Here is a 27,971-nt window from a genome sequence, read left to right as displayed (position 1 = left end):
ATTTTCTTTGTTTTTAATTTTCAGAGTAACCTCCCTCTAGTACTAAATTGGATTCCAGTGGAGAGCAGACCTTCCTCTACCACTAAGTAGAGCCACTTGTATGATTTTTGAAGTTAACATCACTATGTTTATTTTTCTACTTGTGATTTGATGAATAAATGAATTATAATAAATATTTATAAATGATGAATAAAGTGATGTTTATCTACTTGACTCTGTATAAAAAAATATGGAAAAAAAAAATTCACCATTGACTATTGCATCTCATCATCAAGACCCCTAGTTTCTAAATTTGGTGGTATTCAATAGTTACAAAATTCATTTAAATATAGATCGACATAATATTTGGGAACTTTAAGACCAGAAGGGTAGATGAAGAACTCATTTATACATAATATCCTTATAAGTGCACTAATAAGGTAAAACTGAAGCTATGCTTTCAGTGAAACCAAGTTATAATTAAGTGTACTACCTCATCTCCGTTCTAAACGAAAGGGATTCCAGAGGAGTGTAACTCGGTTTATGTGATAAACTTGAAAAATATCTCGGGGATATAAATAAACAAACTATTCTACTGTCATTGCTGTTTGCTAATGATAAGCTTTCAATCCCTCCCTTATCAGAACAAGTATAATTGTGCTAAGAGTTGGTTTCTAAGAAGGAGTGATGTCTAGAGCAGAGAAAATTGGCTCAACATGGTCTCCAAAGATCATTACACGATCGAGGTAACTGAGGCCAACCTTTTGAGGTATTGGATCTTCTATTTATAATACGAAGAGATTTGTATGCATATCTTGAGTAACAATGAAGCTTATGTGTTGCAATAGAGATGCACTAAACTATTTCTTAAACATTAGTTCAAAATATCAAGTTTATAGGTACATTAAAGAGCTTATTTATCCTATTTCACTCTGATCACATGGTTTAATACTTTTAGGTTCTTAATATCGTGTCCAAATGTTGGTATGACTTTTTCATATTCAATTACCAAAGATTACTATTTTAAATGTTTTTGCTGGCTTTTCCTTTGAACTATAATTTTTGTCTTAACATCAAGTTTGCATTTCTTGTCGTTTGACTAGTATCATTTTCAATTTAGGCTTTTCATGGTTGCTAATTTTTGGCATCTAGAATTGATAATAGTAATTAAATTTAGTCAATGAGATTAACTACAATAACATATATGTGTTAAGTATTTGTATTTCAAATTTAGAAGGGCTCATACGAAAAAACCATCAACATTGAAAAATCTGCATGCAATTTCCCAAATAAATAGAAACATAATTTAAACTTTTTAAATAAAATTAAGAAATCAAAAATTTACATCTACAAAAAGGGAATTATATTTTTGGGATTTTTTGTTCAATGAGTTTTTGAGAGGGATAAGAGGATCACACTAGAATATGACATAATATAAAAAATAAGCAAAAAGTTATCAATTAAACCATTGACCTTCCAAATCTAATTTCATGAACAAAAACTTGAATTTTCTTCAGCCACAAGGAGAAACTCCTGAAGGTATGATCTTAAATTCTTAATCATGGATAATTTTGTGGTGTCCATAATTGTATAAGGAAGACTTACCGAGTGGAAAGCATGATTTGCAGATATAACTACAGTTGAAGGTTACACAGATATAATTGTTTTAAAACACTTCAAAAGTGGAGTTGCTAGATGGCAGCTTCTACAGCCAATATTCTTTTTTATAAAAGCTGGGATGATCAAGGACAGCATCCAACACAGGTAAAAGGAATAGTATCTCAAGTTATCTTGTTCAGGAAGGATGATAAAAACAGAAAAACACAACTGGAGGTTTTTATGCTGCATTTGCTCTCTGATGATTCTGATGTATGCATGATATGTAGACAGTCAGGTTTTCTATGTAGGGAAGTTTGCTTCACCATTAGAACTACATGTGAAAAAATACTTGAAACCTCAATGAATTATGATGACATAATTGTTCTTACTTGTCATATTAGGAAGTACATTACTTCATCAGAAAATATTCCTTAAGGTTGCTGTGAATTCTTTGAGGTCACCATAGGGAAATAGAAGTCAACCAGTTCATGATGCTAGTTGTAATAGAAAAATCAGATATTGGTATGAATTGCTAGCCTCAGTGTATAAGTACTATCGAGAGATATTTCACAAGCTGATAAGCACCACAATAATGCATTAATTTTCTTGGCATGTACATTGTGAACAAAGCTCTAGTTTTCTAGACATGGCTTCGAGGAGTGATGTTGCCTATCAAGCTCGCAAGTGCATTGTGGAAAAAGAGGTGTTAGATGTGCTTCCTAAGCATCGTGCTTTCATGCAAATCCTCACCCAAGACCTGAACATGTCTGAAACCATTTCTTTCGTAGTATGTGGAACAAAAGATCCATCGTCTCAGCAACCAACACTTCATTTTCACAAAGATAATTGCTAAAGAAATACAAGGTTTACTTTAATTTGAGATTTTCTTTTTTTTCTTTTCAAATACTGCAATCTCTATTTGTATTTGGACCTCGTAAATAAAATCACTTGATATCTCTTAAGCAACCATTCATTGCGAAGTGACTAAAACTTGGTTAATGTTATGCAACAAAGGATCAAAATTTAAAATTTATGAAATTGCATGGATGGTGATCCTAGAGCTGCATATTTCAAACAAGCCAAGAATGGTTTTTATGTTTGAATCACTCCATCGATGTTGTTGCTGCTTTGCTGGTAAGTATCGATACAAACTATGTCTTTTATTTGTTTTACGTAATTCGATAGGCCATTTTGACATTGTTCGTTGTTACATAATTATTTTTTCTACTTCTATGTCCAAAAAATAAGTAGCATAATTTCATCAAAAGATTGTTGAGCTAATGTTATAAAGAGATTAGGTTGACTGATACTGTTTCTTAAAGATGTGATATGATCAACAAAAGCACAAAGGAGTATGAAAATTTAATACCATTTTGCCTATCTCATCTTGATGAGAAACACTAATTGTATTTATGCTCTAAATAATTGCTTGCTTGTTTCTTGTAAGATTAACTGTGTATTTATTTATTTATTTTATGTATTTTGGATGGGATCCCTTCTAAAATTTGGCTTTGATTGTAATAATATTATTCTACGTAGTAAATGTCAAATGAGTTTTATTTATCATAATGGAGTAATGTGGCGAAACAATAAAGAGAGAAAAAAAACATCATGATGATTAAGGTCAAGAATTTAAGTCTTGATCTAAATAATTGGCTATATTATATTTGAATAAAAATAATTAAATTTTAATATAACATATGTGTTTTATTATTCTAATATAAAATTTTCATATGGCATCCCTAATAATTGGAATCATGTGTTATCTGTATTTTTAATAAGTCGTAATGCCTCAACTATTTAAGGTGGATAAATTCTTTTTATATCTAGTCTATTTTATATCATTCACATGACTTATTTATTTTGTGAATATTTTATATATATTTTTAGTTTAATCTACTATTACAGTCATGTCTAGTCCCATACATAATATAACTTAAATATATTTTAAAATAAAAATAATTTTTAAAGTATTCATATCAGGTAAGATTGATGTAAATTATAATTTTAAGTGTTAAATGTAACTTAAATATATTTAAAATAAAATTTGATTATTTAAGAATTGTTGTCATATAATATAGAATGTTGATATAAATTAAAATCTTAAGAATTAAATAGATGGTGATTGGAGGGTACCTTAAAATTATAATGCTAATAACTATATTTAGACTCGTGTATTTGCAATTTTGTGTCACTGTGAAGGCAAATAAGAATTGAGATCGGCTTCTCCTTTTATCGTCTCTCTTTCGAAGCCAAACCTTCTATGCTTACTTTCGATCTCGAGCTCTCTCGGTGGTACTCCACAAAACCCTAGGTTCCATGGGCCAGGGAACCCCCGGAGGCATGGGGAACTAGGGGCACCCCGGCGATCAGAAGCACGATGGCGACAAGAAGGATAAAAAGATTGAGTTGGCAGCATCGCCGTCCCAAGTCAAACAGAAGCAATGCAGGCAGAAGGGTTCTGAGGTTGTTGCTTGGCTCCCCACCATCACCTTGCTCTCTAAGTGCCGCCTCCACATCCTCAAGGTCGAGCTCGTCAAAGACTACCTCCTCATGGAGGTGGCGTTCGCCGCCAACCAGGAGCGCCTTTGTCCCTACGAGGAGAAGAACGAGGAGGATTGCTCCAAGTTCGATGATCTTCGGGAGTCGCCGATAAGTGTCAGAAACCTGGACGAGCTCATCGATGAGAACCATGTCATCGTTTCGTCGTCGATTAGAATGAAGTACTACGTTACGATCCTATCTTTTGTCGACAAGGATCAACTGGTATTGGACTATGCTATTTTTATGCACAACAAGGTCAGTTTTGCTGGTTTAATGATTTATGGTTTTAGTCGCATGATCTCGGATTGGTGAAGATTTTTAGTGTTTAGGGTGCGAATTGGTTGTGGTTTTCTTGATATACCTAATTTGCTAGCATTCTAATAAAAATAACTTAAAATATTATGTGTATTTACATAGATCACTGGTATTTAGGCTCGACGAACTTGGTTAACTGGAGATTTAGGGTTCGAGTGTTTTGTGGTCAATTTTTATGAGTGAGCATTGTGAAGCATTTGTAGGCATCATACGTTTGCCCATATAATTTCTATTGCTGGGGGTACCTTAAATCTCCAAAAGTTAAGAAGATAACAAAATAATTGAAATCCATAAGGTAAATGGAGCCCCATTTTGCTAGGATACATAGTAATATGTTAGATTCATGGGTTGGACTGTAGGAGATCCAAGTTCTGATGCATAATGTCTGCTTAATAATCATCAAGTTTTTTTCTTTTTAGGCACTTTGTTTCTTTTGAATGTATCTAAAAGTTTATGTGTTGAATCACTCAATGGTTGCTCCCTCAGATTGATTAACCAGCAATACCGATTGCTATTTTTGCCCATTTCTTGACCTCAGTCAGGTTTTGATAGTCGCAACTGCTATGCTGATGAACACTATCTTCCGACTCTGTCGAGTGTAAGTACATTAGATCATTTTGCATTTTGGCTTTCCTGAGTAATGGCTTATCTGGAAATTTAATAGTATCACTAACTAGACAGGACATTTCGACATCCTGTAGATAGTGGATCCTATTGGAAGTGCCAATTGGTCTGTGATGCGTGTTGATTGGTCTGAAAGAAAGTGGCATCCAAAAGCATATTGAGCACAAGATGTCACTTTTGAGCTCCCGAAGAATATTTCTGTAAGCATTCTCTCTTTCAAAAATTCATACTTTAGGATGTCCATATGCCTCTAAATTCTTGTTGACTGATATGGGTTTTGTTGACAGTCTATTGATGAGAGTTATCATGTCACCATTGATGAAAAGGTAAATCTTTTAGAACTTGTGTTCATATATGCTGATTCTTTCCTTTTTCTGGTTCACCTATTCCTGATTTACTTTCGTTAGTGTTGTCACAATCACCGAAAGCACATCAGATTAGGCAAAAGTAACTTAATCTTTGCAAGCTGACTGCCAAGTTCTATAGTTTTTCTTTTCCTCTGAGCTACTTCAGTGTATTCATGTGCTTAGGTTTAATGAAGCATATAAAAGGAAATTGGAATATGTTGCAGATATCCATCTAAAATTCTTGCATTTTTGTCATAGATAGTGATAAGTGGTAGGACTTTGCAAGAAAATGCTTGTTCTACATGACTACGTCAACCAAAACCTTTGAGACATTATGCAATCATACAGAGTAGCACGATAGGCACAGTACAAATTCGAAGGGATTGATGACCCTTAATCTGAGCCTTTAGAGAAATAAATAAAATAATAATCCGATGGATGAAATTGAATTATTCAATTAGAAGCCGATATGACTTGTAAGAAAATAATGTCATATGTGAAAAGAAGTCAAATATTTTCTCAGCATGTTCACTATTTGGAGGATTGAACTCCAAAGCACCAAAAGCATCTATTTTCATTTTTGTTTAGATAGTATTATTTGATCCTTTACTATCTCTTACCCATTATGCAAATTCTGCATACTAAAATATTTATTCATGCTTAAAAATAATAACAACAATGGGTTACAAATCATGACAAGCATGTAAACTACATTGGAATATCGGATAATTGTTCAAAGTGATCGACTATGCAGTGTTCCGAATACTGTTACTGTTGAAGCTATCAAATAATTGTTTAATGCCATCGACTGTAACAAATCTGGTTAGTTCATGCCGAATCATAACTAATACTAGAAGAATTTCATTTTCTTTCCATGTTTGACTTGTATTTATCATCACAAAATCATTGCTGCTATCTGTTTTCAGCTAACAATTATACAACACAATCTGGAAGAGAAACTAATCACTCAAACTTGAGTACACCAAATCTGCTATTTAACTGTCCTTCCAGTGTTTTATAATCAAAGACCAACCTCAGCAATCATGTATTTATTTATTTATTTTGCAGAAAGTGGTGACAGTGAAACCTTGTTTGTGGAATGGAATGAAGAGACTTTGCTACTTGTTTGCTAGGAAATTTTATCCTGAAGCTCTTCACAACCTGATGCAGTTGTTCTCTAATGACACCCTCATATGAGACACATCAGCAGGAACACCATTGTTTGGTCTGGTTGTGCCTCCTGACATCACATTGTTGAGTCAATTGCTCCATGAAATCCATGCCAATTCTTGAACTCAAGCCACCTCATTTTGACACCAAACTCCACCATGTAGCAGCAGAAGATTGTTGGAGGCAATTGGGATGATTTGAATCTATGTTTCTCTTTAAGTAGGGATGAGGTGGATACTACTTTATTTGATGGTGCACTCCACCAAGTACTGGTCGTCTCTCTGTTTTGTGTTTTCCTGGTTATTTGATCTCTTGAGCAGCAAAATTTTGTTAGTCCATTTAACTTTATAGAGTGCTCAATTCTTTTGTAGAGAGAGAGAGAGAGAGAGAGAGAGAGAGAGATTATAAAACACTTTCTTTGTGAAGTCTTTATGGCAAATCTCTTTTTTTTTTTTGAAAGAAAACTGAAGCACAAAAAGAAGTGAATAATTTGGTTAGCAGATTCATAAAAGATGTCATTAAAAAAACTTAAAACAATAGAGAACAACTTAAAAGTTCTGAACAACTTAACTACTTTAACTCAATGAACATTGCCAAATTATTTCTCGATATAATATTGCCCATGTTAATGGATAAGGAACCAAACATATGCTTTATTTCTCTGACTGAACTTGCCAATTAATTAAGCATTATCATTCGAGTGCTAAACATTGACTTATAGTTTAATGAAAAGGATTAATGGAGGTGAAGTCCTATGATATTGATGTGAAAAATGAGATCATGGGAAAATGGAAAGCTTATTTGCATTATCTATAGCAATATGAATCAGTGAAATCTAAAAATGCACTTTGTTAAGGATCATTTTTCCAGTGGTTTGGACTGACCATTGACTGATGCATATCATCATCAAGACTCCCAGTTTCTAATTTTGGTGATATTCAACAGTTGCAAAATTTATTTAAATATAGATCGACATAATATTTAGGAACTTTAAGACCAGAAGGGTGGATGAAAAACTCATTCACACATAATATCCTTATAAGTGCACTAATAAGATGCATAAAGCAAACTTGCACTATAATTTCTTCATTCATATTCCTTATGGCAGATAAATTGATGAGTTTCTTTAAGCTAAGGCAAAATTGAGGTTATGCATTCTATGAAACCAAGTTATAATTAAGTATACTATCTCATTTCCATTCTATACTATAAGAATTCCAGAGGAGTGTAATTGGGTTTATGTGATAAACTTGAAAATTTTCCCAAGGATATAAATAAACAAACTGTTCTACTGTTGTCGTTGGTGTTTGCTAATGATAGGTTTTCAATCTCTCCCTTATTAGAACAAGTATAATTTTGCTGAGTATTGGTTGCCAATGAAGAGTGATGTCTGGAGTAGAGAAAATTAGCTCAACATGGTCTCCAAAGATCTTTCCACGGTAGAGGTAACTGAGGCCAACCTTTTGAGGTATTGGATCTTCTATTTATAATATGAAGAGATTTGTTTGCATATCTTGAGTAACAATGAAGCTTATGTGTTGCAATAGAGATGCATTAAACTATTTCTTAAACATTAGTTCAAAATATCAAGTTTATATAGACATTAAAGAGCTTATTTATCCTATTTCACTCTGATCATATGGTTTAATTATTTTTGGTTCTGAATATCGTGTCTAAATGCTAGTATGTCTTTTTCATATTCAATTATCAAAAATCACTATTTTGAATGTTTATGCTGGCTTTTACTTTGAACTATAACTTTTGTCTTAACATCATGTTTGCATTTCCTGTAGTTTGACTAGTATCATTTTCAATTTTAGGCTTTTCATGGTTGCTAATTTTTGGCATCTAGAATTGATAGTAGTAATAAAATTTAGTTAATGAGATTAACTACAATAACATATATGTGTTAAGTATTTGTATTTCAAATTTAGAAGGGCTCATACGAAAAAACCATCAACATTGCAAAAATCTGCATGCAATTTCCCAAATAAATAGAAACATAATTTAAACTTTTTAAATAAAATTAAGAAATCAGAAACTTACATCTACAAAAAGGGAATTATATTTTGGATTTTTTTGTTCAATGAGTTTTTAAGAGGGATCAGAGGATCACACTGGAATATGACATAATATAAAAAATTAGTAAAAAGTTATCAATTAAACCATTGACCTTCCAAATCTAATTTCATGAACAAAAACTTGAAAAAAAGGTAATATTTCAGTTCAGATTGAATCTCATGAATCAAACTTGGCCAATCTACTATTACTGTTTTACTTGTGATTAATTGAGATTATTGGAGTTATAAGAAAGAGTGGAAAAAAAAGGGAAAGATGATGGCCTCAACTTCAACTGTCCCTAACATGCAACACTCCCCTGGCCGTGCTATCATGGCCCAAGCATGACTCACCACAAATCCTTTTAATACTTATAGTAGAAAAAGTTCCTTGTACAAACAAATGATTTGCATAACTAAAATGATGAATTTCTCGTATCTCATTTATATATATTGTTGTTCATGTTACCACCAATTCTTTTTCTTTCTCCTCTAACTATCAAAATGAATGGCAAATTAACACTGTTTAGGATGTTGGTTTCATGTTAATTAGTTCTCACATTAGTTCTGTGCTTGTAGTTAATCTATGTTTGTTCAGTTCTTCCCCTTTAATTAACTTCTGATTTCTATTATGATATAGTTTTTGTATAATACATTCTTTTTATCACTTAATTTTTCTTATACTCCTCAAATTTGTCTGAAGAAATGATTTTGCGTTGTTTTAGTTGCCTCTTAATCTGCAATGGCTTTGTTCACTCCATCAGTTCTTGTAATGCAGAAGGATTTGCTGACTTCAAGCGATCGCTCAACGAGATGCCATCAAGCATCTATCTTTTCTCATTCAACTAGCAGTGTTGAGAACTTGCTCTTTCTCAGAGCACATCCTGTCTCCACCAATCTACTATGCAAACCATCATCTTTGACAAGACACCCTGAAGGAGGCCATTTTTAGATTTACCCATGAGTGGCAGCTAGTGCTATTTATTTGATTCTTAGAAGTTTTCAGCTTCATGTGGCAACAAGTCCTAGCTTGATGATGTCAGTGAATCTCAACAGTTTGTTCCAGATATTTTGAATGGAATATTTGAAATAGCAATTGAGATGGAAAAGATTGAGAAGAATTCATTGAGAAGCAAAATGCTGGAGGGGTATCTTATGGTAGCTCTGTTTGTGCCATCAACATCAACCAGACTTTCCTTTGAGCCAGCTATAAAAAGGTTCGGAGGAGAAGTTTTTGATTACAGAAGAAGCACGTGAATTTTCTTCAGCCATGAAGAGAAACTCCTGAAGGTATGATCTTAATTATGGATAATTTTGTGGTGTCCAGAATTGTATAAGGAAGACTTAACGAGTGGAAAGCATGATTTGCAGATATAACTACAGTTGAAGGTTACACAGATATAATTGTTTTAAAACATTTCAAAAGTGAGTTGCTAGATGGCAGCTTCAACAGCCAATATTCTTTTTTATAAAAGCTGGGATGATCAAGGACAGCATCCAACACAGGTAAAAGGAATAGTATCCCAATGTTATCTTGTTCAGGAAGGATGATAAAAACAGAAGAAGACAACAGGAGGTTTTTATGCTGCATTTTCTCTCAGATGATTCTGATGTATGCATGATTTGTTGACAGCCAGGTTTTCTATGTATGGAAGTTTGCTTCACCATTAGAACTACATGGGAAAAAATACTTGAAACCTCAATGAATTATGATGACATAATTGTTCTTACTTGTCAGATTAGGAAGTACATTACTTCATCAGAAAATGTTCCTTAAGGTTGCTGTGAATTCTTTGAGGTCATCATAAGGAAATAGAAGTCAACCGGTTCATGATGCTAGTTGTAATAGAAAAATCAGATATTGGTATGAATTGCTAGCCTCAATGTATAGGTACTATCGAGAGATATTTCACAAGCTGATAAGCACCACAATAATGCATTAATTTTCTTGGCATGTACATTGTGAACAAAGCTCTGGTTTTCTAGAAGTGGCTTCGAGGAGTGATGTTGCCTTATCAAGCTTGCGTTCAGAAAGAATGATTTGGTGAGAATATGCATAGACCTTTATAAAGAAATTGCATTGTGGACAAAGAGGTGTTAGATGTGCTTCCTAAGCATCCTCACCCAAGACTTGATGAGGTACGTGAACATGTCTGGAACCATTTCTTTCTTAGTATGTAGAACAAAAGATCCATTGTCTCAGCAACCAACACTTAATTTTCACAAAGATAATTGCCGAAGAAATGCAAGGTTTACTTTTATTTGAGACTTCCTTTTTTTTCTTTTCTAAATACTACATCCTCTATTTGTGTCAGTGATTTAAAAAGCGCTAAGCGTCAAGGTTCATAAACGCCTAAGGCGCTAGGCGCTCGCCTGAGCGAAGCGAGTCACTAAAATATAAAAATATATAATATAATTATTTAAAATTTTAAATATAATTATTTAAATATAATAAATTTAAATAAATAAAAAATAATTGTATTAAAATCAAAATAATATATTATTAATCTAATAAATATAAATACTATTATTAATATATTGTTAATAGTATACTGTATACTGTTAACAATATACTGAAGGAGAAGAAGGAAGAGGTGTGTTAGGGAGTGCTGATTGAGAAAAGAGGAAGCGGGAGCGGGAGCGGGAGCGGAAGCGAGAGCGACGAGCGGCAGTAGCAGCGAGCAGCGGCAACGGGAGTGGGAGCAATGTCTGTTGTTTTCTGTTGTTTTTTCCTTCTCTTATTTGAATATTTTCAAAGTGGCTCAAAACATTTCTTGAAAATAAAGGAGAAATGTCTTATTTAGCTTGTCTACCTCTTGTTTTGGACTTCTCCTAGGAGTAAAAACAAGTGTTCGGTGCAATCCTTATTGAAGAGACAGCTGCAGAGATTGAAATATAGTTTTCTTGAAAAGCTTTCTTACAGCTGGTTGATACTTATTTTGTCTCCTCTGCAGTGTAACCTACACTGAATGGTCTGGAATATTTTTTTTGGTTGAATCAATATGCAACTTGACTTGTTTATAGGTGTGGGTGAAGAAACCGGTCAAGCTACATCTAGCTCTGGATTTTTCCAATCCAATTTTGCAGAATTATTATGTACCTGTATGTTATTCAACTGAAGTGTAAAATAATTATTGGTCTTTGTCCTTTTTATCTTAGCCTGTGCTTTAGATGTTTCTAATCCTTACCTTTTATGCATCTTCACATGACATGATACATAATGATATGCTTTTTACTTGGCGGCTTTTGTTCACATAATTGTTAAATTCTGAAGTATTATATCAAGATATGTTGTTATTGAGTGGATAAATGGGTGATTAGATTAAAATGTATTTTGCAGATCTTGTCTGTTGTTGGGCTTCTTCAGGATGAACTTGATCCTATGGTTTCTGTCATGAAAGTTGAAAAAGCTCCTTTGGAATCTTACGCTGATATTGGTGGCTTAGATGCACAAATTCAATAAATTAAAGAAGCTGTTGACTTCCTTTTACTCATCCTGAGCTGTATGAAGATATTGGAATTAGGCTTCCCAAGGGAGTTATACCATATGGGGAGCCAAGGTGAGAGTGTAGCATGTGAAGTTCCATAACATGGACTTTACAACTTTGCCCCACACATTCTTTACCCTCCCTCTTCTCTATTCTCTCGATCTCTATTTAGTTACATTTATATTTTGTGTTTATGTGTGCTATTTATTGGCTCTAACTCTAGCGACAACACTTTATTGATTTGTATAGTTTAGTATATCTATCAGCATTTATTATGAGTAAATAGAGAAGAGAAATGAGAAAGGATGTTTTTATTGCCTATGTACTTCTTCTTTACCAATGGATGTCTTTTTTTAAAAAAAATTGACCTTCTATTATTGCAAATTTACAATCTAGATGGTGGTGGCCAATTAAAAAAAAAAGCTTAACTGAGTTTCACTTTAGAATTGGAATTATCTTTCTCTTGTGGGTTTGCGACCTAAAAGGTTTTTGCTATACAATTTGTGTTGCATGGTGATCTGAATGCTGTGGTATCTGCATTGGTTATTGCAAAGTCCTTATTTTCGTACTATTTATGAATGCTTAATTTCAGGCTGTGGCAAACTCAACTTCAGCAACTTTCTTGCATGTTTTTGGAAGTGAGTTGATTCAGAAATATTTGGGTGATGGCCCAAAACTTGTTAGAGAACTGTTTAGAGTGGCAGATGAACTTTCTCCTTCGATAGTCTTTATTGATGAGATAGAAGCAGTTGGCACCAAAAGGTCAGTCGATGAGAAATAAAAGTCCCACTTTTTTCTTTCTCTTGTATGTAAATCATAGTTAAAATTATCAGACTATTCTATCTGACCAATTTTAGATATGATGCTCATTCGGGTGGTGAGCGTGAAATACAGAGAACGATGTTGGAGTTGTTGAACCAGTTAGATGGTTTTGACTCAAGGGGGGATGTTAAGGTCTTGCAACCAACAGAATTGAAAGCCTTGATCCAGCCTTGCTTCGGCCTGGTCGTATTGATGGGAAGATTGAATTCCCGCTACCAGACATTAAAACTAGATATCGTATTTTTCAGGTTTGTTATGCTTCATGAACAAATACAGGATGCTTACAGAACACCAGTGCATGTTTTTGTACACTTTGCGGGTTCTTGCTAAATTCTTATTTTCATGTTAATTTCTTTAGATACATACCTCTAGAATGACGCCGGCCAATAATGTCAACCTGGAAGAATTTGTCATGACGAAGGATGAGTTCTCTGGAGCTGATATCAAGACAATCTATACTGAATCTGGCTTGCTTGCTTTAAGAGAGCGTAGGATGAAGGTGTGTCACATATTTACATGTAAAATTGTATTCTTTTATATAGAAGGTCATTGTTAGATAAAGCTTTTGTTATTACACTAATATTATCAGCAATTGTTATTGTGGTTTTATATACCTTTTGTTTGGGATATATACATGCTTTTTAAAATGGATATTGACTTTTGAATGCCAATTGTCCATACCCTAGGGATTTTATGAATTTTTCCTATGTTCCTATTAATGTTCAGAAATTGATCACTTAAAAAGTTAACCACTAAAAGAGAGGAGAACTTTTTATATTACCTCTCCTATTCTATAAAGGTAACTCATTTCTTTATAATTTAAATGTGATGGTTCATGTAAGTTGTATTTAGTCTATGTTCTCCATTAGATTGCTTTTCAGATTCATATTATAAAGCTATATTGTCCAGATGACTTCTTCTGACCCCAGTTATAGTTCCTGGTATGTATTTATAAAGCCACTAATTTACCCGAATGAGGGTTCCTTGTTGATTCAAGTTTTTATTACTTCTCTTTCTTGGGGCAAGAGGAGCATGACCATTTGAGGAAGCATCAATCTTTATTAGTGTATCATTGCTCTGGATAAAACTTGTTATAAGAAGTAGAATAAAGAACTAGAAACGATCATTCTTTGGGCTAGATGTAATAAAGTTATTTACCTGTTGAGGGAGATTTACTTACAAAAGCATATTGGAAATTTGTTCAGGTGACATTTTTGGTGATCTCTGAACACTCAAGTCTATGCTTCGTGTTTTCAAGTCTAAAGGTCTACAACCAGGTTTAGAAGCTCGGTCGACCTCTGGTCTTGACACCTTGTTGCATTGGTATCTCACCAGTTTATCGGGCAATATTCCAACCTTTTTCACACATTATCAGTAAAAGATAATACAAAAACAACACCATTTGATACTGAACCATATGATCCATACAGGTCCTTACTCAGGCTAATTAAGGTTTGTTATAGGCTCTAAACCTCCACCAATGTGTCTTAACAGTGGTTGACCACTGAAATAGTTTGTCATGCTGCTAGAATAGAGATCCTCTTCTTCCTCCAAAAATAGAAAATGGAAAGGAAAGATGCTACTTATCTATTTTGTTCCCATTTCTTATGACAGCTTATCTCTCGTATAGAGAAGTGATGTGGTGATGCCTTGGCTCTTGGAAATGTCTTGATCTCGTCTTAATTTCTGATTCTCTGTTCTTTGTTTTTCTTTTCCCAATTCTCTTCTATAGCCTTGAGAAGTGAGACAATTTGGGAGAGAATCATTCAAGGCCCTAAATAATGAAATAAAGAAAAATTCAACTTAAAAAGTAAAATATAAACTGAATAAGATCAGTTCAACGTAAAAGAATATGGTTTGGCTTATAAGTAAAATTCTTGCTCTTGGGCACATGTTGGATCATATAGTTGATAAGAAACAATACGAATAATTCAAAACTAATATTGTTGATATGGATTCTGATGGTTTTCAAATGTTTGTTTTAATCAAAAGTTTTTCAAACAAGATCATCAAATACTTGAATATTATCCTTGGTTTGGTGCATATTAAGTTTGACAAATCTGATATGGTAGGGACATACCCAACAAATGGAATATTAACTAGTCTTCTTTGAAGAGACACTCTCACTTGACTAGTTTGAGTTGGACTACACGTCTTTAGTGGTTGGATCGGCTAGTTGAATTTGACTTGCATTGGATTAAGAGTTTAAACTAATACCCATTTGCTTTATCTTGCATTCCCAAAGTGCCCTAAGTTACATATCTCAGTAATTTATAGCTACATCATCTTACGCTCAGGTAACTCATGTAGACTTCAAGAAGGCCAAGGAGAAGGTGACCTTTAAGAAGAAGGGGTGCCTAAGGGACTCTACATGTGAGTTATTAATTCGCTTGCCTCATAACATGAAGGTTTGTCTCATATGTCGCTTTTGATTATCGTGATTCTCAATATATTATTTTTAGATGTTTGTTTGTGGACCTTGATGATCGCAAATTGGATAACAAAAATGGTTCAACATAAATAATCTTTTGAGAAATATTGTGCATCTTCATGCCCAAGTTGTAATCACATACCTTTTATATAAATGTGTTGTGTTTATATGTCTTAAGAAATCAAAGAACTAATTACAGAATACCCCTTGTATTTAACTACCTTGAGCATCTCGGTCCTTATGTTTTAAAAAGTTTCATTGGCATCCCTATAATTATGAAGGTAAAACATTTAGGTCTATTTACCATAATGTTGTTCGTTTTATCAACGGAAATTCAAAAACAAAAAAAAGGTAATTTAGCATTCTAGTTGACGGTAGTGGATGACGTCGGTGGTGGCGGATGGTGGCATTGTTGGGGGTTGCAGGTGGCTATTGTGGATGAGGAGAGTAGCGGTGAGAGGTAAGAGTGCCTCTGCTTCGGCGTCAGCGTCGGCATCGTTGCCATTGTTGAGTGGTGAAAGGGCTGCTCGGCATCTGCATTGGTGGCTCTTTCGTCGCTTGGCAATTGCATCAACGTTGATGTAGATGCAAAGCGGTGTCGCTCTGCATCTGCGTAGGCGCCGACGCAAACGTAGAGCGACTGATGTAGTTGCCGAGTGACGTCGCTCTGTATCTGCGACGACGTCGATGCAGTTGCCGAGTGACGTTGCTTTACATTTACATTTACATTTACGATGCCGAGTGACTTTGTATCTACGTCGGCGCGACGTAGTTGCCAAGCAAAAGGGCCATTGATGCATATGCCAAGTAGCGTCGCTTTACATCTGCATCGGTGACCCTTTCCCCGCTCGGCAACTGCATCGATGTCGATGTAGATGCATAGCAACCCTTATCTTTCGTCGTCGCTCTCCTCATCCACAACAGTCACCCGTGGCGTTGTCGGTTGCCACCACTGACGTTGTTTGCCATCATTAACTGGAACATTAAGGGTACCTTTTTGCTCTTTATTTTCATGTTTCTATCGGTAAAATTAATGGTGTAAGGGTAAATTGACTTAGATGTTTCATTTTCGTAACTATAGGGATGCCAATGTAAATTTCTGAAGTGTAGGGATCGAGATGCTAAAGGAAGCTAATTATGGGGGGTAATATGTAATTAGTTTGAAATCAAAAGTATATGCTAAATTGTTTCATGTTGGAACATGTCTTTTTAAGGAAATACGAAAGATAAACTAGAATGGCAATTCAGTAGGTGGGACTTCAACTTGTCACAAATGAAAATTGAAATGGGACAAAATATACATTGATTCACTGTGTTGGCACATGACATTTCGGTCAGGATTCATGCTGACTAAGTTGAACTATTGATCTTTTGGGTTTTGGCTAAAGCATAAAGAAGGATCACTGATTCACTCACAGTTTTTCTCGGAATGTTTAATTGCCGCATGAACAAGTGGTCTCAGGTATTTGTTATTGTCACTGATATTATTGTCTAAACCGTTTCATGTCTGATATTAAACAAGTTTTAGACATCAAAAAGATAAATCAGTTTATTCTTGATGAAACTTGTAGGTTGTGTTAATTCCATTGAGTTTTAGACCACTAGTCTTTGTTTTTGCCGGCCTTATTTCATTTGGTTATTTGGCAAATCTTTACACAAGTGTTTTGGTCTCTCTTTATTGATCTATGTTGTTGAGTAGTTTTCTGTCTCCCTTAATTCACCATATTCATTCTGCCTTCAAGTATAATTGCTCACACTTCAAGCAAAGACTATTTCCCGGTGATCGACTATGCAGTGTTCCGAATACTGTTTCTGTTGAAGCTATTAAATAATTGTTTAATGCCATCGCAACACAATCGGGAAGAGAAACTAATCGCTCAAACTTGAGTACACCAAATCTGCTATTTAACTGTCCTTCCAGTGTTTTATAATCAAAGACCAACCTCAACAGTAGTATTGAGTTCTTTTTTGTTTATATCAATCATGTATTTATTTATTTATTTTGCAGAAAGTGGTGACTGTGAAACTTTGTTTGTGGAATGGAATGAAGAGACTTTGCTACTTGTTTGCTAGGAAATTTTATCCTGAAGCTCTTCACAACCTGATGCAGTTCTCTAATTACACCCTCATACGAGACACATCAGCATGAACACCATTGTTTGGTCTGGTTGTGCCTCCTGACATCACATTGTTGAGTCATTTGCTCCATGAAATCCCTGCCAATTCTTGAACTCAAGCCACCTCATTTTGACACCAAACTCCACCATGTAGCAGCAGACGATTGTTGGAGGCAATTGGGATGATTTGAATCTATGTTTCTCACTAAGTAAGGATGAGGTGGATACTACTTTATTTGATGGTGCACTCCACCCAGTACTGGCCTTCTCTCTGTTTTGTGTTTTCCTGGTTATTTGATCTCTTGAGCAGCAAAATTTTGTTAGTCCATTTTACTTTATAGAGTGCTCAATTCTTTTGTAGAGAGAGAGAGAGAGTGAGAGACATTATAAAACACTTTCTTTGTGAAGTCTTTATGGAAAATCTCTTATTCTTTATTTTGAAAGAAAACAGAAGCACAAAAAGAAATGAATAATTTGGTTAGCAGTTTCATAAAAAATGTCATTAAAAAAACTTAAACAATAGAGAACAACTTAAAGTTCTGAACTTCTAAGATCTGATCTCAAACACATGCTATATGGTATATTGTGAACATATTGAATGACAATTATTATCTAATGGATGTTAATATGTACAACATACTTGTAATGTTATGATGTATAAATCAAATGTAATGTTCTAAATCTCATTAAAATCTGATATAATTTCTAAATTATACATAGAAATGATATAATAATATTTCAAATAATAAAAGCCTATCTATTGTGAGGAGGAAGAACAACTTCATGGCTTGCTCAGCTCTTTCACAGGATAATTGATATCAAAATTAGTTGCCCGTGATGTTTAGAGAGAGAGAGATTATCTTCTTCTCCTTTGCTTTAAAAATTATATACATATATATATATAAATATATATATTATTGGTGAGAATTCTGAAAACATTTTATGCTAATTATTAAATCATTATAGAGATCATTTTTTGGCTAAATACTGAAGACAGCATTTTATTGTGTTTGTAATGAATAAGCACACCGCAACCTTTTTTCTCTCCCGTACGACTACTCAGCACGTGAATCGCACATGTTTCGGATCCGTTTCGAGTGGATGTCGCATCGCACATGCTTCGGACCCGCTTCACTAGAAGATCCGATTCCAGTTGAACTTAACGCGGCCTATATATACATATATCCTCAGTCTCCACCCCCATCCCACTCCCGCTCTCGCTCTCTCTTCTCTTCCTCCTTCGATCTCTCTCCCTCTCTTCGTGTTTGGCTTCGCCGTCCTTGGTCAATCCTCCGCCGTGCCCTCCTCTCTCTCTGTCTCTCTTCGGGCGAAGATGAAGCGGCCGGTGAAGTTCATCGCCGACCCTAGGGCACGGCGCACCGCGTTCAAGAAGAGGAGGGCCTGCTTCCTCAAGAAGGCCTATGAGCTCTCCACCCTCACCGCCACCGACGTCGCCGCCATCTCCTTCGCTCCACATGATGCACCTCCCGGCGCCGTCCCCGACCTCCTCACCTGGCCTCAGGACCGGAAAGAGGTGGTCCGCATTATCCGCCGCCTCCCTAAGTACGGCGACGGCGCCGGTCCCGGCATCAATAAAACGCCGAAAATCAAGCCCCCGGAGGAGGTTGCCGTCGACCAGGCGTGGGACGACCAGGGGGCGCTTTGGACCATCGTGAGGTCCCTGCTGGAACCAGAGATCCTGGCCCTGAGAAATAGCGGAACTAAGTTACCGGAGGAACCGGAGTGCTCGAGCTCCCATCACATCCTAGGGCTTCAAGATCCTCTTCCTCCTCCTCCTCCTCTCGCGGCGGCGATCGTCGACGATGCCTCCGACCCCACTGCCATGAGGATTCACGAGCTCCTGAGTATGCCCGATACCTTCTACGGGAACGATGAGGCCTCCTTCGCTGAGTTGCTGCACCTGATGCAACAAGAGTAGACCAGCAACATCTGCGATAACTTCTTCAGCTACAAGGAAAATGGGTATTTTTTTTCTTTTTATTGCGAAGTTGGATACACAGTCAAAATCTGTCCTCTGATTCCACGAGCAATAAAATCAGCTTCTTTTTAAACAAAAATCGTGCAAAATTTTACTGGTAACATCTATTCAGCAACCAGAGTGCCAAATAGATGACTTGCATACACCATTGTTTCATACTTGTTTACCTCTCAGTACTTCTTTACATTTAGATTAGCTCAAGAAATAATAAGATTTTCTTATGCATTTTGTCTTTCCGACTTGACAGCAGTATCCAATTTTAGGCTTTTAGCCAATGATCTAACACTAGCGAGTTAAGAACTGCTTTCATATTTTATCCTTTCTCAATCAGTGCCATCTTGTGTTTCAATGGGTCATAGAGGAACTCTCAATTGTTCATCTCCTTATAAGTACATTTATAAGAGATGAATTATCCTACTTTGCTTTGATCATATGTTTTAATTGTTTATTTTTGGGGTTTTAAGTATGCTGTCTGCAGTCCTATCACAATCACTTTTGCCTCGAGTGCAGGTATGTCTTTGGCAGGCATATTCATCTACCAAGTTAGCTGTTTTTAAATGTTTATGCTTGCCTTTACTCTGAACTATAACCTACATTGTCTTACATTATCTTGGCATTTACTGTAGTTTAACAAGTATCATTTTCAGTTTAGGCTTTTATTCATGATTATTCAATTTTGGCACCTAATTCATGATTGTTCCATTATACTAATACATCCACCGTGTCCCCATTTTTTCTATTGGACATCATGTCTCGTAGTCAGCCTTAACAACATTAACTCAATGAACATTGCCAAATTATTTCTCGATATAATATTGTCCATGCTAATGGATAAGGAAACCAAACATATGCTTTATTTCTCTGGCTGAACTTGCCAATTAATTAAGTATTATCATTCGAGTGCTGAACATTGACTTATAGTTTAATGAAAAGGATTAATGGTGGTGAAGTCCTATAATATTGATGTGAAAAATGAGACCATGGGAAAATGGAAAGCTTATTTGAATTATCTGTAGCAATATGAATCAGTGAAATCTAAAAATGCTCTTTATTAAGGATCATTTTTCCAGTGGTTTGGACTGACCATTGACTGATGCATCTCATCATCAAGACTCTCAGTTTCTAATTTTGGTGGTATTCAACAGTTGCAAAATTCATTTAAATATAGATCGACATAATATTTAGGAACTTTAAGACTAGAAGGGTGGATGAAGAACTCATTCATACATAATATCCTTATAAGTGCACTAATAAGATGCATAAAGCAGACTCGCACTATAATTTCTTCATTCATATTGCTTATGGCAGATAAATTGATGAGTTTCTTTAAGCTAAGGCAAAACTGAGGCTATGCATTCTATGAAACCAAGTTATAATTAAGTGTACTATCTCATTTCCGTTCTATACTATAAGAATTTCAGAGGAGTGTAACTGGGTTTATGTGATAAACTTGAAAAATGTCCCAGGGATATAAATAAACAAACTGTTCTACTGTCGTTGGTGTTTGCCAATGATAGGTTTTCAATCTCTCCCTTATCAGAACAAGTATAATTTTGCTGAGCGTTGGTTGCTAATGAAGAGTGATGTCTGGAGCAGAGAAAATTGGCTCAACATGGTCTCCAAAGATCTTTACATGGTAGAGGTAACTGAGGCCAACCTTTTGAGGTCTTGGATCTTCTATTTATAATATGAAGAGATTTGTTTGCATATCTTGAGTAACAATGAAGCTTATGTGTTGCAATTGAGATGCACTAAACTATTTCTTAAACATTAGTTCAAAATATCAAGTTTATAGAGACATTAAAGAGCTTATTTATCCTATTTCACTCTGATCATATGGTTTATTTCTTTTCGGTTCTGAATACCGTGTCTAAATGCTGGTATGTCTTTTTCATATTCAATTACCAAAGATCACTATTTTGAATGTTTATGCTGGCTTTTACTTTGAACTATAACTTTTGTCGTAACATCATGTTTGCATTTCCTGTAGTTTGACTAGTATCATTTTCAATTTAGGCTTTTCATGGTTGCTAATTTTTGGCATCTAGAATTGGTAGTAGTAATTAAATTTAGTTAATGAGATTAACTACAATAACATATATGTGTTAAGTATTTGTATTTCAAATTTAGAAGGGCTCATACAAAAAAACCATCAACATTGCAAAAATCTGCATGCAATTTCCCAAATAAATAGAAACATAATTTAAACTTTTTAAATAAAATTAAGAAATAAAAAACTTACATCTACAAAAAGGGAATTATATTTTGGGATTTTTTGTTCAAAGAGTGTTTGAGAGGGATCAGAGGATCACATTGGAATATGACATAATATAAAAAATTAGCAAAAAGTTATCAATTAAACCATTGACCTTCCAAATCTAATTTCATTAACAAAAACTTGAAAAAAGGTAATATTTCAGTTCAGATTGACTCTCATGAATCAAACTTGGCCAATCTACTATTACTGTTTTACTTGTGATTAATTGAGATTATTGGAGTTATAAGAAAGAGTGGAAAAAAAAGGGAAAGATGATGGCCTCAACTTCAACTGTCCCTAACATGCAACACTCCCCTGGCCGTGCTGTCATGGCCCAAGCATGACTCACCACAAATCCTTCTAATACTTACAGTAGAAAAAGTTCCTTGTACAAACAAATGATTTGCATAACTAAAATGATGAATTTCTCGTATCTCATTTATATATATTGTTGTTCATGTTACCACCAATTCTTTTTCTTTCTCCTCTAACTATCAAAATGAATGGCAAATTAACACTGTTTAGGATGTTGGTTTCATGTTAATTAGTTCTCACATTAGTTCTGTGCTTGTAGTTAATCTATGTTTGTTCTGTTCTTCCCCTTTAATTAACTTCTGATTTCTATTATGATATAGTTTTTGTATCATACATTCTTTTTGTCACTTAATTTTTCTTATACTCCTCAAATTTGTCTGAAGAAATGATATTGCGTTGTTTTAGTTGCCTCTTAATCTGCAATGGCTTTGTTCACTCCATTAGGTCTTGTAATGCAGAAGGATTTGCTGACTTCAAGCGATCGCTCAACGAGATGCCATCAAGCATCTATCTTTTCTTATTCAACTAGCAGTGTTGAGAACTTGCTCTTTCTCAGAGCACATCCTGTCTCCACCAATCTACTATGCAAACCATCATCTTTGACAAGACACCCTGAAGGAGGCCATTTTTAGATTTACCCATGAGTGGCAGCAAGTGCTATTTATTTGATTCTTAGAAGTTTTCAGCTTCATGTGGCAACAAGTTCTAGCTTGATGATGTCAGTGAATCTCAACAGTTTGTTCCAGATATTTTGAATGGAATAATTGAAATGGCAATTGAGATGGAAAAGATTGAGAAGATTCATTGAGAAGCAAAATGCTGGAGGGGTATCTTATGGTAGCTTTGTTTGAGTCATCAACATCAACCAGACTTTCCTTTGAGCCAGCTATAAAAAGGTTAGGAGGAGAAGTTTTTGATTACAGAAGAAGCACGTGAATTTTCTTCAGCCACGAGGAGAAACTCCTGAAGGTATGATCTTAATTATGGATAATTTTGTGGTGTCCAGAATTGTATAAGGAAGACTTAACGAGTGGAAAGCATGATTTGCAGATATAACTACAGTTGAAGGTTACACAGATATAATTGTTTTAAAACATTTCAAAAGTGGAGTTGCTAGATGGTAGCTTCAACAGCCAATATTCTTTTTTATAAAAGCTGGGATGATCAAGGACAGCATCCAACACAGGTAAAAGGAATAGTATCCCAATGTTATCTTGTTCAGGAAGGATGATAAAAACAGAAGAAGACAACTGGAGGTTTTTATGCTGCATTTTCTCTCAGATGATTCTGATGTATGCATGATTTGTTGACAGCCAGGTTTTCTATGTACGGAAGTTTGCTTCACCATTAGAACTACAGGGGAAAAAATACTTGAAACCTCAATGAATTATGATGACATAATTGTTCTTACTTGTCAGATTAGGAAGTACATTACTTCATCAGAAAACATTCCTTAAGGTTGTTGTGAATTCTTTGAGGTCATCACAAGGAAATAGAAGTCAACCGGTTCATGATGCTAGTTGTAATAGAAAAATCAGATATTGGTATGAATTGCTAGCCTCAGTGTATAGGTACTATCGAGAGATATTTCACAAGCTGATAAGCACCACAATAATGCATTAATTTTCTTGGCATGTACATTGTGAACAAAGCTCTGGTTTTCTAGAAGTGGCTTCGAGGAGTGATGTTGCCTTATCAAGCTTGCGTTCAGAAAGAAAGATTTGGTGAGATTATGCATAGACCTTTATAAAGAAATTCATGGCAAGTGCATTGTGGACAAAGAGGTGTTAGATGTGCTTCCTAAGCATCCTCACCCAAGACTTGATGAGGTACGTGAACATGTCTGGAACCATTTCTTTCTTAGTATGTAGAACAAAAGATCCATTGTCTCAGCAACCAACACTTAATTTTCACAAAGATAATTGCCGAAGAAATGCAAGGTTTACTTTTATTTGAGACTTCCTTTTTTTTCTTTTCTAAATACTGCATCCTCTATTTGTGTTTTGCCCCCCATAAACAAAATCACCTGATATCTCTTAAATAACCATTCATGGCGAAGTGACTAAAACTTGATTAATGTTATGCAACAAAGGACCAAAATTTATGAAATTGCAAGGATGATGATCCTTGAGCTGTATATTTCAAACAAGCCAAGAATGGTCTTTATGTTTGAATCACTCCATTGATGCTGCTGCTGCTTTGCTGGTAAGTATCGATACAAACTATTTCTTTTATTTGTTTTACGTAATTCGATAGGCCATTTTGACATTGTCCATTGTTACAGAATTCTTTTTTCTGCTTCTGTGTCCATTGTTAATGGCTGAAAAACAAGTATCTTAATTTCGTCAAAAGATTGCTAAGCTAATGTTATAAAGAGATTAGATTGACTGATTCTGTTTCTTAAAGATGTGATGTGATTAACAGAAGCAGAAAGGAGTATGAAAATTTAATGCTATTTTGCCCATCTCATCATGATGAGAAACACTAATTGTATTTATGCTCTGAATACTTGCTTGCTTGTTTCTTATAAGATTAACTGTGTATTTATTTATTAATTTTATATATTTTGGATGGAATCCCTTCTAAAATCTAGCTTTGATTGCAATCATATTATTCCACATAGTAAGTGTCAAATGAGTTTTATTTACCGTAATGGAGTAATGTGGTGAATCATTAAATAGAGAAAAAAAAACATCCTGATTATTAAAGTTAAGAATTTAAGTCTTGCTCTAAATAATTGGCTATATTATATTTGAATGAAAATAATTAAATTTTAATATAACATATGTGTTTTATTATTTTAATACAAATTTTTCATAAGGCATCCCTAATAATTGGAATAATGTGTTATCTCTTCCACGGTATTTCTAATAAGTCGTAATGCCTCAATTATTAGGATTGATGAATTCTTTTTATGTCTGGTCTATTTTTATATCATTCACATTGACTTGTTTGTTTTTTGAATATTTTATATAATTTTTTTAGTTTATTCTTCTATTGCAGTCATGCCTAATCCCATATATAATATTACTTAAATATATTTAAAATAAAACTAATTTTTAAAGTATTCCAATCAGATAAGATTGATGTAAATTATAATTTTAAGAGTTAAATGTAACTTAAATATATTTAAAATAAAATTTAATTTTTTAAGCATTCTTGTCATATAATATAGAATGTTGATGTAAGTTAGAATCTTAAGAATTAAATAGATGGTGATTGGAGGGTACCTTAAAATTAGAAGGATAATAACTATATTTAGAGGGGTGTATTTGTAATTTTGTGTCACTTTGAAGGCAAATGAAAACTGAGATCGGCTTCTCTTTTTCCGCCTCTTTTCCAAAGCCAAATCCCCAAGCCTTACTCTCGATCTCGAGCTCTCATGGTGGTACTCCTCGAAACCCTAGGATCCATGGGCCAGGGAACCCCCGGAGGCATGGGAAACTAGTGGTGCCTCGACGATAGGAAGCACGATAGCGACAAAAAGGACAAAAAGTTCGAGTACTACGTTAGGATCCCGTCTTTTGTCGACAAGGATCAACTAGAACTGGACTTTGCCATTCTTATGCCCAATAAGGTCAGTTTTGCTGGTTTAATGATTATGGTTTGGTCGCATGATCTCGGATTGGTGAAGATTTTTAGTGTTTAGGGTGCAAATTTGATGTGGTTTTATTGATATACCTAATTTGCTAGTTTTCTATGGAAAATAACTTGCAATATTATGTGCATTTGCATAGATCACTGGTATTTAGGCTCGACGAACTTGGTTAGCTGAAGATCTGGGGTTCGAGTGATTTGTGGTCAATTTTTATGGGAGAGAATTTCTTGCATTATGAAGCCTTTGTGGGCATCATACGTTTGCCAACATAATTTCTATGGCCGGGGGTATCTTAAATGTCCAAAAGTTAAGAATATAACGAAAGAATTGAAGTCTAGAAGGTAAATTGAGCCCCATTTTGCTAGGATACATGGTAATATATTAGATTCATGGGCTGGACTGTAGGAGATCCAAGTTCTGTTGCATATGCCTGCTTAAGAATCATCATGTTCTTTTCTTCTTAGGAACTTTGTTTCTTTTGAATGTATCTAAATGTTTGTGTGTTGAGTCACTCAATCTAGGAAACCTATGTTGGATAGCTAGAGCATTGATTTTGTTTTTACAAATTATATTATCTACTCTGTTTGATTTGAATTCTAATCCTTTAAGATTGTTTCATTTATTTTCAGTGGTTATTTAATTCTATGAGTTAGTCAAAGTCTTTGATAAAGTGACAGTTTGGGTTCATTTTTTATCTATATGTTTGAATAATTAGATATTATTCAAATGGTGGCCTCATTAGCTTCTTAATAGATGGGTTGTGTACTTGCTTTCAACAATCGTAGAAATTCTAAATGTGAGAAGATTTTTGGGTCACCCACTCCTGTATGTCTTGCCTCCATCTCCACCTCCACCTCCACCTCCACCTCTTCCTTTTGTTTTCTGTTGTTTTTTCCTTCTTCTCTTATTTGAATATTTTCGAAGTGACTCAAAACATTTCTTGAAAATAAATGAGAAATGTCTAATTTAGCTTGTCTACCTCTTGTTTTGGACTTCTCCTAGGAGTAGAAACAAGTGTTCGGTCCAATCCTTATTGAAGAGACAGCTGCAGAGATTGAAATATAGTTTTCTTGAAAAGCTTTCTTACAGTTGGTTGACACTTATTTTGTCTCCTCTGCAGTGTAACCTACACTGAATGGGCTGGAATATTTTTATTGGTTGAATCAATATACAACTTGACTTGTTTATAGGTGTGGGTGAAGAAACCGGTCAAGCTACATCTAACTCTGGATTTTTCCAATCCAGAAGATTTTGCAGAATTATTATGTACCTGTATCTTATTCAACTGAAGTGTAAAATAATTATTGGTCTTTGTCCTTTTTATTTTAGCCTGTGCTTTAGATGTTTCTAATCCTTACCTTTTATGCATCTTCACATGACATGATACATAATGATATGCTTCTTACTTGGTGGCTTTTGTTCACATAATTGTTAAATTCTGAAATATTATATCAGGATATGTTGTTATTAAGTGGATAAATGGGTGATTAGATTAAAATGTATTTTGCAGATCTTGTCTGTTGTTGGGCTTCTTCAGGATGAACTTGATCCTATGGTTTCTGTCATGAAAGTTGAAAAAGCTCCTTTGGAATCTTATGCTGATATTGGTGGCTTAGATGCACAAATTCAATAAATTAAAGAAGCTGTTGAAATTCCTCTTACTCATTCTGAGCTGTATGAAGATATTGGAATTAGGCTTCCCAAGGGAGTTATACCATATGGGGAGCCTGGAACTGGGAAAACTTTACTTGCCAAGGTGAGTGTAGCATGTGAATTTCCATAACATGGACTTTACAACTTTGCCCCACACATTAGTATATCTACCAGCATTTATTATGAGTAAATAGAGAAGAGAAATGAGAAAGGATGTTTTTATTGCCTGTGCACTTCTTCTTTACCAATGGATGTCTTTTTTTTAAAAAAATTGACCTTCTATTATTACAAATTTACAATCTAGATGGTGGTGGCCAATTAAAAAAAAAAAGCTTAACTGAGTTTCATTTTAGAATTGGAATTATCTTTCTCTTGTGGGTTTGCGACCTAAAAGGTTTTTGCCATCCAATTTGTGTTGCATGGTGATCTGAATGCTGTGGTATCTGCATTGGTTATTGCAAAGTCCTAATTTTTGTACTATTTATGAATGCTTAATTTCAGGCTGTGGCTAACTCAACTTAAGCAACTTTCTTGCATGTTTTTGGAAGTGAGTTGATTCAGAAATATTTGGGTGATGGCCCAAAACTTGTTAGAGAACTGTTTAGAGTGGCAGATGAACCTTCTCCTTCGATAGTCTTTATTGATGAGATAGAAGC

The 27,971-nt window shown here is 34.7% G+C and overlaps 1 pseudogene; it reads left to right on the top strand.

Moving 5' to 3' along the window:
- The first annotated feature begins 3,897 nt into the window (after positions 1-3,897).
- LOC135629264 (26S proteasome regulatory subunit 4 homolog) lies at positions 3,898-15,322 on the top strand (annotated as a pseudogene).
- Positions 15,323-27,971: the final 12,649 nt, after the last annotated feature.

The sequence above is a fragment of the Musa acuminata genome, chromosome BXJ3-1 (genome assembly GCF_036884655.1).
Source record: "Musa acuminata AAA Group cultivar baxijiao chromosome BXJ3-1, Cavendish_Baxijiao_AAA, whole genome shotgun sequence".
In the NCBI taxonomy this organism is placed as follows: Eukaryota; Viridiplantae; Streptophyta; class Magnoliopsida; order Zingiberales; family Musaceae; genus Musa; species Musa acuminata.
The sequence above is the reverse complement of the archived record's forward strand: the minus strand, read 5'-3'. Positions and strand labels throughout refer to the sequence as shown.